The sequence below is a fragment of the Garra rufa genome, chromosome 12 (assembly GCF_049309525.1).
Source record: "Garra rufa chromosome 12, GarRuf1.0, whole genome shotgun sequence".
NCBI classification, from domain to species: Eukaryota; Metazoa; Chordata; class Actinopteri; order Cypriniformes; family Cyprinidae; genus Garra; species Garra rufa.
This window is the reverse complement of record NC_133372.1, coordinates 21419678-21433383: the sequence shown is the minus strand read 5'-3', so window position 1 is coordinate 21433383 and position 13706 is coordinate 21419678.

Here is a 13706-nt window from a genome sequence, read left to right as displayed (position 1 = left end):
TAAATAAAATAAGATAGCATCAATTTACAGAATAATTAGCCTAACCTATTTCCACATTAGCAACTACGAAAATATGATGGTCAGTCTAAAGTGTTTGTTATTAATGAATTAACTAATGAACTTAGAGGTGAAAATAATAATAAAAAAATTAACTGCGATTATTCCTAAATTTGCTAATATCCCTAAAAGGGATTATTGTTGTTGTTTTTTGCGTAAAGGTGGAAATATCATACAGTTTCTTCAAATGTACACAAGAGGACGCTGTTTGCTTATAAAATCAGTGTTTGAGCATTTGATTAGAAAGCAAGACTAAAAACTGTAGAAAATGTGGAAGATTTTTAAGAACTTTTTAAAGAATCATTTTAGCATTACCATTATTTTATTTAACTACTGTCTCTATGTCAAGGTGTTTATTACAGTTGCCACTCAATTTTACTAGCAAATCCTCTTCAGCAAATTGCATTAACTGAAAAAGACCACTAATATAAATCTGAATCTCATATTTTTTACAATTGTGTAGGTTGTGGTGAATTATACCGTTTAATCTTAAAATACTGTTATAACTAGACTTTCTTCCAAAAAGTTTATGCTGACCAATCTCCACATGCCCCTATTCCTCTCTTGTCCTACTATTTATAGCAATATCAATATCTCTCAGAGAACGGGCTTCAAATATAACTCGTTTTGAAGTAATGGTGCTTCATATAGCATTATCCAGAGAAACAAGTGCTAATGATAAATCCGCCGTGACGTTTATACTGGCTACTGTATACAGGCTACCAGGGCACCATACAGATTTTATTAAAGAATTTGCTGATTTTCTATCCGAGTTAGTGTTGGCCGCAGATAAAGTCTTAATAGTGGGTGATTTTAACATCCATGTTGATACTGAAAAAGATGCATTAGGAACAGCATTTATACTGTAGACATTCTGAACTCTATTGGGGTTAAACAACATGTGTCAGGACCTTGTCACACCCCCGGACTTTCTTGTTTGGTTTTTCCCATTTTCCCCGCTGTTCTGAGTGTTTTGGTTTCTCCGTCATTGTCTGCACCTGTCTGTGTAATTAGTCTGTGTATATAAGGTGTGTGTTTCCCCTGTATTCTTGTCGGTCTTTAATGTTATATGGATGTCTTACCCTGCTGTTCCTGTGTCTGCTTGTATTCCGTTGGATTTATTAAATATTCGTCTTTTACTACGTCGTTGTTCGTGTGTTCCTGCCTACATCGTGACAGACCTACTCATTGCCAAAATCATACTCTAGATTTAATACTGTCCCATGGAATTGATGTTAATGACGTTAAAATTCTGCAGCAAAGCGATGATATCTCAGATCATTATCTAGTCTCTTGTATACTCCAGATAGCTAAAACTGTAAATTCAACTCCTTGCTACAAGTATGGTAGAACCATCACTTCCACTACAAAAGACTGCTTTGTAAGTAATCTTCCTGACTTATCTGAATTCTTCAGCATATCCAATAGCTCAGAAAAACTTGATAATGTAATAAACTATGGACTCTGTTTTTTCTAGCACTGTAGATACAGTTTAGATACAGTTGCTCCAGTGCGCTTAAAAAAGATTAAGAAAAACAATGTAACACCGTGGTATAACGATCACACTCGCGCCCTAAAAAGAAAAGCACGGAAAATGGAACGCAGCTGGAGGAAAACAAAACTAGAGGTTTTTCGTACTGCTTGCCGTGAATGTAACTTATCTTATAGAAAAGCTTTAAAAACTGCCAGATCGGATTACTTTTCGTCTCTCTTAGAAGAAAACAAACATAACCCTAGGTATTTGTTCAATACCGTGGTTAAATTAACGAAAAATATAGCAGCAACAGGTGCAGACATTTCCCAACAGCATAGCAGTAATGAATTTATGATGTACTTTACCTCCAAGATAGACACTATTAGAGATAAAATTGTAACCATACAGCCGCCCGCTACAGTATCGCATCAGATAATGCGCTGCAGATCTCCTGAGGAACAATTCCACTCATTCTCTATTATAGGAGAAGAAGAATTGTATAAACTTGTTAAATCATCTAAACCCACAACATGTATGTTAGACCCTATTCCATCTAATCTACTAAAGGAGGTACTTCCAGAAGTCATAGATCCTCTTCTGAATATTATTAATTTGTCACTATCGTTAGGATATGTCCCCAAAACCTTCAAACTGGCTGTTATTAAGCCACTCATTAAAAAAAAAAAAACACAACTTGACCCCACTGAATTAATTAATTACAGACCAATTTCGAATCTCCCTTTTCTGTCAAAGATACTAGAAATGGTAGTATCCTCACAATTATGCTCCTTCTTAGAGAAAAATGGTATCTGTGAGGATTTCCAGTCAGGTTTTAGACCAAATCATAGTACTGAGACTGCTCTAATTAGAGTAACAAATGACCTGCTCTTGTCAACCGATCGTGGTTGCATCTCTCTATTAGTGCTACTGGATCTTAGTGCTGCATTTGATACTATTGACCACAACATTCTGTTAAATAGACTTGAAAATTATGTAGGCATTAATAGTAGTGCACTGGCATGGTTCAAATCGTACTTATCTGACCGTCATCAGTTTGTGGCAATAAATGAAGAGGTATCATTTAAATCGCAAGTGCAGTATGGAGTACCTCAAGGCTCAGTACTAGGGCCATTACTTTTTACGCTTTACACGTTACCCTTGGGAGATATCATCAGGAAACATGGTGTTAGCGTTCATTGTTACGCTGATGATACTCAGCTCTATATTTCTTCACGGCCCGGCGAAACATACCAATTTGAAAAACTAACAGAATGCATAGCTGATATTAAACAATGGATGGCGAATAACTTCTTACTGTTAAATTCTGAAAAAACAGAGGTGTTAATTATTGGACCTAAAACCTCCACAAGCAATAACCTAGAACACAGTTTAATACTAGATGGCTGCTCTTTAAATTCGTCGCCATCAGTTAGGAACCTAGGTGTGCTATTCGATAGCAATCTCTCCTTTGAAAGCCACATTTCTAGCATTTGCAAAACCGCATTTTTCCATCTTAAAAATATATCGAAATTATGACCTATGCTGTCAATGTCAAATGCCGAAACATTAATTCATGCGTTCATGACCTCAAGGATAGTGTCACGATCAGACAGGAACACACGAACAACGATGTAGTAAAAGACGAATATTTAATAAATCCAATGGGAAACAGGCAGACACAGGAACACGGAGTGGAAACATCAGGAGATAACATCAAAGACCGACAGCAATGAGGAAAACACACACACTATATACACAGACTAATTACACACACAGGTGCAGACAATGAGGGAGAAACCAAAAACACTCAGAACTGCGGGGGGAAATGAAAGAAACCAACATGAAAGTCTGGGGGTGTGACATTACCTCCCTCTCCCGGAAGGCGTGTCCTCGCGCCGACAAACGGGAAACAGCAAACAGTCTTAGGAGGAGGTTTCAGCGGAGGACGGACTCCCGGGAGGAGGGCAAGAGATGGAGTCCAGGGTGGTGAGGGAGGGAGGAGCCAAGGAGGTGACAGGAGGGGGCTGGAGCAGGAGGAGCCAGGTGAGACCCAGGCCGCAGCCAAGATGTAATCCCACGGTGGAGCTGATGGAGGGAGGAGCTATGGTGGAGGAGGGGCTGACGACTCCATGGGTCCGATCGACGGAGGCGGAGCAGGTGTTGGGAGAGCCCGATGCGGAGATGGAAAGCCGAAGATCTTGGGTGACACCGCGGATCCGGAGGGCCAAGGCGGAACCCTAGGCTCTGGCGACCAAGGCGGAGATGGAGATTCGGAGGTCCGCGGCGGAGCCGGAGCGACAGAGGGCCGAGGCTGTGTCCGCGGGAGGGAGGAGGTCCACAGAGCCGGTGGGACGGAGCGACGAGGCACAGCCGGAGGAGTAGAGTCCATAGGCGAAGGTGGGGCGATGACTGACCAGGGCGGAGCCGGAGGGACGATGGAGCCCGGTGGAGCTGGTGGACCGACGGGCGACGGCGGAGACGAGGGAGCAGAAAGCCGGGGTGGAGCCGCAGGGTCGGAGGGCCGAGGCGGAGTCCAGGACTCTGAGGCTGGAGGCGATGGTGAGGGATCCTCCAGCCATGACACCGATGGAGACTGGCAGACCCGCGGCGAACCCACCGCACAGATGGTGGGCTGAGGGTGAGCAAGGGGACAGACAGAAGACAGCGGGGATTCGGGAAGGCTGGGCGGAACCAGCGGAGATTCAGGACGGCTGGACGGAACCAGCGGAGATTCAGGACGGATGGACGGAACCAGCGGAGATTCAGGATGGCTGGACGGAACCAGCGGAGATTCAGGATGGCTGGATGGAACCAGCAGAGATTCAGGATGGCTGGATGGAACCAGCGGAGATTCAGGCATCGACAGAAGAGGGAGGGTGGGTGGGAAATCCAGGCAGACAGGTATATCCATGACAAAGTCTATTAAGTCCCCAAAGTCTTGCTCAAGCTCACCCCCAGTGGTGGTGCAGTGGACGGGGCTCTCTACAGCCCTCTCTTGCTCCACGAAGCACTCCACCGTCGCAGATGTAGTAGCCGGCTCTCGCACCTGGTCGGAAGTTTTGACCCCATCGGCGCTCCATAATTCTGTCGCTCCGGGCTCGGGCTTCCCGTCTACGAAGGGCTCGTACTCCGCGGGTCGGGGTGACTGGCTGGGCTCTGGGTCCGGAGTGGCACTGGCGAGATTATCCATGGAACAGGCGGGGAATGAGGGTCTGTTTCTCGCCAGTGTCCACTCCACAAACGCGGCGAAGTCCGCTCGAGGGCCGTCCTCGGACGACGGCGCTCTGCAGGACGCGTTGAGGCTGGCGTCATAGAACGCACAGAGCGCGTCGTCCAGATAGCTGGTGGTATTTGCTACAAGCTGGAACATGATTGTGTAGCCCTCGAGCGGTAATTTCTCCTGCTTCAGCCGTAGGAGGAGGAATTCTGGGCGGAGTAGGGGATCCATGAAGGGGAACACTACGGAAATAAAAGACTGGAAAAAAACGAACGGGAAACAAAACGGAGGTGATCACGCATAAAAAAACTGTATCGGTCGGTCTTTCTGTCACGATCAGACAGGAACACACGAACAACGACGTAGTAAAAGGCGAATATTTAATAAATCCAATGGGAAACAGGCAGACACAGGAACACGGAGTGGAAACATCAGGAAATAACATCAAAGACCGACAGCAATGAGGTGAAAACACACACACTATATACACAGACTAATTACACACACAGGTGCAGACAATGAGGGAGAAATCAAAAACACTCAGAACTGCGGGGGAAAATGGAAGAAACCAACATGAAAGTCTGGGGGTGTGACAGATAGATTATTGTAATGCTTTATTGGGTGGTTGTTCTGCATGCTTAATAAATAAACTCCAGCTGGTCCAAAATGCAGCAGCAAGAGTTCTGACTAGAACCAGAAAGTATGACCATATTAGCCCAGTTCTGTCAACCCTGCACTGGCTCCCTATAAAACATTGTATCGATTTTAAAATCTTGCTAATTACTTATAAAGCCCTCAATGGTTTAGCTCCTGTGTACTTGAGCGAGCTCCTATCGCATTATAGTCCCTCACGTCCACTGCGTTCTCAAAATTCTGGCAATTTGATAATATCTAGAATATCAAAATTAACTGCCGGTGGCAGATCATTTTCTTATCTAGCGCCTAAACTCTGGAACAATCTATCTACCACTGTTCGGAAGACAGACACACTCTGTCAATTAAAATCTAGATTAAAGACACATCTCTTTAACCTGGCTTACACATAAAAACATTAACACTTTCCTATAATTCAAATTCATTAAAGGATTGTTAGGCTGCAGTAATTAGGTCAACTGGAACCGAAAACACTTCCCATAACACCTGATGTACTCGTTGCATCGTAAAAAGAATGGCATCTACGCTAATATTAGTCTGTTTCATTCTTATTCCGAGGTCAACGTAGCCACCAGACCCAGCCTGTATCCAGATCAGATGGTCACTGCAGTCCCCCGGATCCAGTCCGTACCCAGCTTAGATCATGGATCACCACCTGGAGATGTCTTCTATAGCCCTGAATGTCAACCAGATAAGCTCCAGAGACGGATCATCACTAAAGACCTCGCCAACCTAGATGGCCATCGGCGCTACTCCACAGGAACCTGATGAGTTTTCTACAATCGGACATTGGTACAAACTGCTAGTTTCGTCTGGCCAGAGGAGAACTGGTCCCCCGACTGAGCCTGGTTTCTCCCAAGGTTTTTTTCTCCATTTCTGTCACCTGTGGAGTTTTGGTTCCTTGCCGCTGTCGCCTCTGGCTTGCTTAGTTGGGGACACTTTCCAGTGATATCGTATACTATTTGAACTGAACTGACGATGATATCACTGAATTCATTGATGAACTGCCTTTAACTGAAAATTGATTGTTTACAATAATGCATTACTTACACACTATTGTGCTGTTTAAATACTGTGCAGTTGCTTTGACACAATCTGTATTGTTGAAAGCGCTATATAAATAAAGGTGACTTGACTTGACTTGACTTGATACATCAAAAAACAATACATCACATTTCTCTGGACTTCCTGTTTTAGCTCTGTTTAGTCTTTCACCCAGCAGAAAGCAGCACACCAGCCTTTTAGAGTGAAGAAGTTTATAATGTCATTTCTGTCCATAGAGGAAGTGCATTACAGGAACTAGAGACAAAGAGGGGAAGATTAAAAATTCATGCTTGACACACAGTTGACGTTTGGGTTCAGGATGACCCCTAAATGTCATTGAGTTGTGTGAGGGGTGGGTGTGTTTGACACTTGTGATGTGTTGAGTGTCCAGATGCTCACAGCAGGGATAACCTCCACCTCCTGCAGACTGTGGCCATTTGGTTTCACACAGAAACACTCACATAGACACACACATGAGCCTTCATTAACACCTTACAGTGCCACTGGTAAACACATTCCATTTCTCCATTTAGACTCCTGCAGTGTTACCCTGACTGTGACAGACAAAATCTAGGGAACAGAAGAATCCTCAGTGGTCTTAACACTGCATACATTATAAAAAATATTGTGAGAAAAAAAAAACTAAATTTAAAGCAGCAAAGAGCAATGCTAAACAATTTTATTATTTTAAAAAATAATAGTGTAACAGACTCTACACTAACTGCTGCATGACTAAATCTAACAGGCACAATTACTTCATAGCTTAACTTTATACTTACATTTTACTTAAACTTTATAACTTTATACTTAATAAATAATAAAACAGTAGACACATAAAAAAATACTTTTTTAGTCAAAAAAGGCAATTTCTTTGTAAACAATTTACAGTATATGAATACAGGTCCTTTTCAAAAAATTAGCATATTGTGATAAAGTTCATTATTTTCTGTAATGTACTGATAAACATTAGACTTTCATATATTTTAGATTCATTACACACAACTGAAGTAGTTCAAGCCTTTTATTGTTTTAATATTGATGATTTTGGCATACAGCTCATGAAAACCCAAAATTCCTATCTCAAAAAATTAGCATATCATGAAAAGGTTCTCTAAACGAGCTATTAACCTAATCATCTGAATCAACTAATTAACTCTAAACACCTGCAAAAAAATTCCTGAGGCTTTTAAAAACTCCCAGCCTGGTTCATTACTCAAAACCGCAATCATGGGTAAGACTGCCGACCTGACTGCTGTCCAGAAGGCCATCATTGACACCCTCAAGCAAGAGGGTAAGACACAGAAAGAAATTTCTGAACAAATAGGCTGTTCCCAGAGTGCTGTATCAAGGCACCTCAGTGGGAAGTCTGTGGGAAGGAAAAAGAGTGGCAGAAAACGCTGCACAACGAGAAGAGGTGACCGGACCCTGAGGAAGATTGTGGAGAAGGACCGATTCCAGACCTTGGGGGACCTGCGGAAGCAGTGGACTGAGTCTGGAATAGAAACACCCAGAGCCACTGTGTACAGGCGCCAGGTCAAGCCACTTTTGAACCAGAAACAGCGGCAGAAGCGCCTGGGATACAGAGAAGCAGCACTGGACTGTTGCTCAGTGGTCCAAAGTATTTTTTTCCGATGAAAGCAAATTTTGCATGTCATTCGGAAATCAAGGTGCCAGAGTCTGGAGGAAGACTGGGGAGAGGGAAATGCCAAAATGCCTGAAGTCCAGTGTCAAGTACCCACAGTCAGTGATGGTCTGGGGTGCCATGTCAGCTGCTGGTGTTGGTCCACTGTGTTTTATCAAGGGCAGGGTCAATGCAGCTAGCTATCAGGAGATTTTGGAGGACTTCATGCTTCCATCTGCTGAAAAGCTTTATGGAGATGAAGATTTCATTTTTCAGCACGACCTGGCACCTGCTCACAGTGCCAAGACCACTGGTAAATGGTTTACTGACCATGGTATTACTGTGCTCAATTGGCCTGCCAACTCTCCTGACCTGAACCCCATAGAGAATCTGTGGGATATTGTGATAAGTTGAGAGACGCAAGACCCAACACTCTGGATGAGCTTAAGGCCGCTATCGAAGCATCCTGAGCCTCCATAACACCTCAGCAGTGCCACAGGCTGATTGCCTCCATGCCACGCCGCATTGAAGCAGTCATTTCTGCAAAAGGATTCCCATCCAAGTATTGAGTGCATAACTGAACATAATTATTTGAAGGTTGACTTTTTTTGTATTAAAAACACTTTTCTTTTATTGGTCGGATGAAATATGCTAATTTTTTGAGATAGGAATTTTGGGTTTTCATGAGCTGTATGCCAAAATCATCAATATTAAAACAATAAAAGGCTTGAACTACTTCAGTTATGTGTAATGAATCTAAAATATATGAAAGTCTAATGTTTATCAGTACATTACAGAAAATAATTAACTTTATCACAATATGCTATTTTTTTTAAAAGGACCTGTATGAATGGTTTCAAATGTAGTTTAACACATGCATATCACATTTAAGTGCCTGAATAATAATAAGAAGAAGAACAACTTCACACACACATTTTTACATGAACAGGAATTAGTGTTATCAAGAGAAAGCCATACCTTTATTATTAACCATTTTATCTCATTTGCTTCATGCTACTGCAATGTAAAGAAAATGGGTTTGATAGCCAAGGTCTCTATAAGCATTAATACACCATCACACACACACACACACACACACACACACACACACACACACACACACACACACACACACACACACACACACACACACACACACACACAGGTTTACATGTTTTATGGGGACATTCCATAGGCGTAACGGTTTTTATACTGTACAAACCGTATTTTCTATTGCCCTAACCCTACCCTACACCTAAACCTAGCCCTCACAGGAGATTGTGCAAACTTTTACTTCCTCAAAAAAACTCATTGTGCATGATTTATAAACCTGTTTCCTCAGGGGGACCTGAGAAATGTCCCCACAAGGTCAAAATTTACTGGTATTCCTATCCTTGTGGGGACATTTGGTCCCCACAACGTGATGAATACCAGGTACACACACACACACAACACACACACACACACACACACACACACACACACACACACACACACACACACACACACACACACACACACACACACACACACACACACACACACATTTACTACTGTACCACTTCCTGCATCTATGAGAATTGTTTATGTGTTTTTCTAATGTATTCTTTTCTTTCCTATGCCCTGACAACCCTATGCTCAAGTTACTGTACCCTTCATTTATATAACTCATAACACACTGAATAATATTTTGAATTATTATCATTAATAAATGGTGATTATTACAGTTATTTACTTTTAAACTAAACACTATCAGTGAACAACGGACTAAACAGAAAGGTTCCTCTTGATTTATTAAGAATGGGTAAGAGTAGCACTGAATTTCTTTGTCTATTGCAGTTGTTGACAGTTGAATTACAACTCACTGGATCTTTTTTGTATGCTAGAGTTTATTTAACATCAAAGTTCAGTATGAAATATGTTTTTAAATCTTTCACAGCTGGTATTAAAATATTGGTTGGGAATAACTATTCTAGCCATAACTACACTAAGTTTTACTAAGTAAAAAAAATTAAATAATAAAATAAAATAAAATAATTAATACGGAAGTCAATGGGGACCAGCGAAAGTCATACAGGTTTGTAACAATTTGAGTGCAAGTGAATGTTAAATATTACAATCAGGAAAAAATATATATTTAAGATGATTGTGTTTCCTCAACAATTACAACATGTGTTGCAAATGTGATGTGTTCTTTAGAGAACATATGTTTGTATAGTTCTGTATAGTTGTGACATGTATATTTGCATTCATTGACTCTCTACCACTACTATCTGTTCCAAAAACCTATGAACTACCTACCTAGGAAGTATTTTAAAGCATCACGGCACACGTTGTACCCTGTAAGAAACCTTACTATGGTCAGATTTTAGCTGAACTATATAAACATTTATTTTTTTACAAATTCACAGCGATAAGAGAAAGAGTGAGACTTAGGTTAGGTAAAGACTGAGGTTGTTTGTCTATTGCAGTTGTTGACAATTGAATAATAACTTTTGACTTTTAATAAATCGTTTCATTTTAGAGCTTATTTATCATCAAAGCTTGATTCATTAAATATGAGCGAACAAAACTAACACTTTCTTTGACAATTTTTTTTCAAAGCATACAAACCTGGTTTCCTAGTTTAGCACATACTGAACTGATCTCCTGATCATTACTATGACCTATAAATAGATAAACATTTACATTTTTACAAATTGAAAGCCATCAGAAAAAGAAAGAGACTTTTTTTTTAAGTTTCAGAGAGATTTTTAGAAAGAGTACCAAATTTGTGCTTTCCACTTTTGGCTGACCTGACTTTCTGAATATCTGACTGATTCTTTTTTCTTTCCTGTGACTACTCAGTCAGCATGTAGCTGTGTTTGTGCTGAGGGTATTTTTCTACAAGCAGCTCAGTTCTGCAAGCTTTTCTCTGACTTGAGTTTGCAAACTGCAGGGGGTCTGCATGTGCAGGCAGGAGGGAGTCTTAGAAATCAAAAGGCATAGACCAATCTGATGACCTCAGCAGTTTGCCAGTGATGACAGTTTTCTGGCTGGAATACAAGTGAAACTGCATTATTGGCACAGTCCTTAAAGGCATTGTATATGGTTATTAGATGCCCCTTCATCACAAAATTTCAAGCATGGCAAATGGATTGGGTTATAAACTTACATATTTGGTTTGGCTGCCATTCTACCAAGGTTTGTGTGAACATGCTTGGTCTTAAATATATTCTGTATGTTTGCACATATAATTTTCAGTCATGTTCATTAGTATGCATGCAAATTCAATGGCCAAACACCTACAGTTCATTAGCCCTATCTGCTGTTAAAAACTACTGCCACTCTGTCTAAAAACAATTTGTTTCTTTCCTCCAGATGTAAACAAAGCGCGGCACATGCATTGTTTATATGCAAGAAAAGCATGCACATGCGTCGTGATACTCTTCAAAATGGCGCTAGGTTGGTATCTTTTTGGGCCTTGAATGTGGTAGTACCCTTACTGTCCATGGAGGGTCAGAAAGCTCTTGGATTTCATCAAAAACATCTTAATTTGTGTTCCGAAGACAGATTTGGAACAACATGAGGGTGAGTAATTAATGACAGAATTTTCATTTTGGGGTGAACTAACCCTTTAAGGTGCATTCACATTATCAAAATTTTACGGGCAAAAAAAGGTCTGTCTATTATCAATAGTGTCGTGTTGTATGAAACATAGCTTACAGAGAAGTTACTTAACAGAGAAGCTTTCTGTTTGTCAATGCACCATCTTAAACGTTCTTAACCCCTGTTAATTTTTAAGTGGTGCTCACTGCAGAGCCAAATGGGTCAAATGGATGGAGCTTGACCTATTCTAGCTCCACCTCTGTGGACTTAATGGGTGAAGTTTAACTTAGTTTAGGGATAGGTTTATGGTTGGGTGTGGTTGGACCTCCAAGCTCCATCAGTTACATCCAGAGGGGGAGCTGGATGTCAAGCTCCAACCTTTGGCTCTGCAGCAAGCACCTTGTTGTTAAATTTCTGACCCATGGCCAGCGGAAGGCCAAGGCTGTGTTCGATTTACCTCTGAACTTGAATGTCAGAGCTGGGAATGACATCACACCCAAGTGGACCGTTTTCTAGTTGAGAACTCAGAAAAAAAAATTAATGGATTATAGTCATGTTAGCATTAGCATTGTTAGCAGAAACAGAGCATTACGCCACATTTTGTTACTGCAAACTCTCACATTCACCATAGCAACATATTCACAGATAGAGGTTGGGCAGTAATGAGTATATGACTCAATAACAAAAGAGAATGTAACAGATTATGAATTTTATGAATATTACAGTAATTACAGCTTCCACCTTTACTCACGTAGGGAGCAGTCATCTTGAATTCTCAACTAGAGGTTGAGCAAGGTGGACCAAGTTCCAGAAAAGGAATTCTGGCTTGTGTGAAAAACCCCGACATGGAGCTTTTTCTTAGTAAGAAGCTAAAATGTGTAAGATAAAATCCAAGGTCAGAGTGAGAGAACATTGACACCATTTGTTTTTTGTTCCTCTGACAAATACCAGGAGAAACAAGACACCACTGTCAAAATGAGATGCCAGGAAGAATAAGAGCCGTACTGGTGTGTTTGTTTTAAACTTCCCTCAAGAGGTTTGGCTGAAAGAACAGGCTGTGGTTTTGTGTGATTTGGGGTCGCTTGTATTAATGTGACGTGAAGTGAGAAACTGGAGACAGGTGTGGATGAAGAAAATTTACCTGAGCTAATGCAAAAAAGACAGTGAGAAAACTTGATATGACAAGACATACAGCGGGTGTGAGAATAAAACAGGTCAGAAGATAAAAATCACATGTTTCAGAAAGGGAAGAAGTGGGGCAAGTACTGAGTCAGCACATGGTTGAGTTGGTCTAGTATGGAACAGCAGGTGTATGTTATTTCTTTAAGCTGGGTTTTGTTTGAGAACAAATGTCTTCAGGGATTATGCTGCTGGGGTCTCATAGTCACAGGGCTTTAGAAGTCACGGGTCATTTGTTAGAATGATCTGGGTGGGAGGTAACAGGACAGTTCAGTCAAATAAATTAGCATTTAATGCTCTTGTACATCTAATGTGTTTTTCACAATTAGATTTCAGAGCAGATGTAGCAGTAGTAAGAGTAAGTTTCACTCTGAGAGATGGTTGCAGATGTAAGACACCTTTTTGAGAGAAGTTTGCAATAGTGCAATACAACCACAAATCCAGTTTCACAATGAATCATGCGTAGACACACAATACAAACTGGTCTTGCAAGGAAGGAAGTGAAATTGTGAGGTTTGGTGCTTTTGTGTGTGATCTGTTGCAATTAATATGGTCTCCTCTAACTTCCTCTTTAATGCCATTTATGGTGATAAATAAGTTGAAAGTTTTCTTTTCATGTGTTCAGATTTTTTCATTTTATAACTTGATATGAAAAAGTTTAACTTGAATTGAGTTTTTGTATTGTTTTAAGTCCCTAAGCCTCTCAACTTTAAAACTAACACTTGTTGTTGCCACAGTGACTATGTGTACCTGCATATGCAAATCCTTTAGACAGCAGCCAGTGTGCAGCTTTTTTAGCTCCACCCACAGGACCTCCCCTGAAGCCGGTTGCCTAGCAACAGCCATAGAGATTGAGAAGGGGAGAGTAGGAG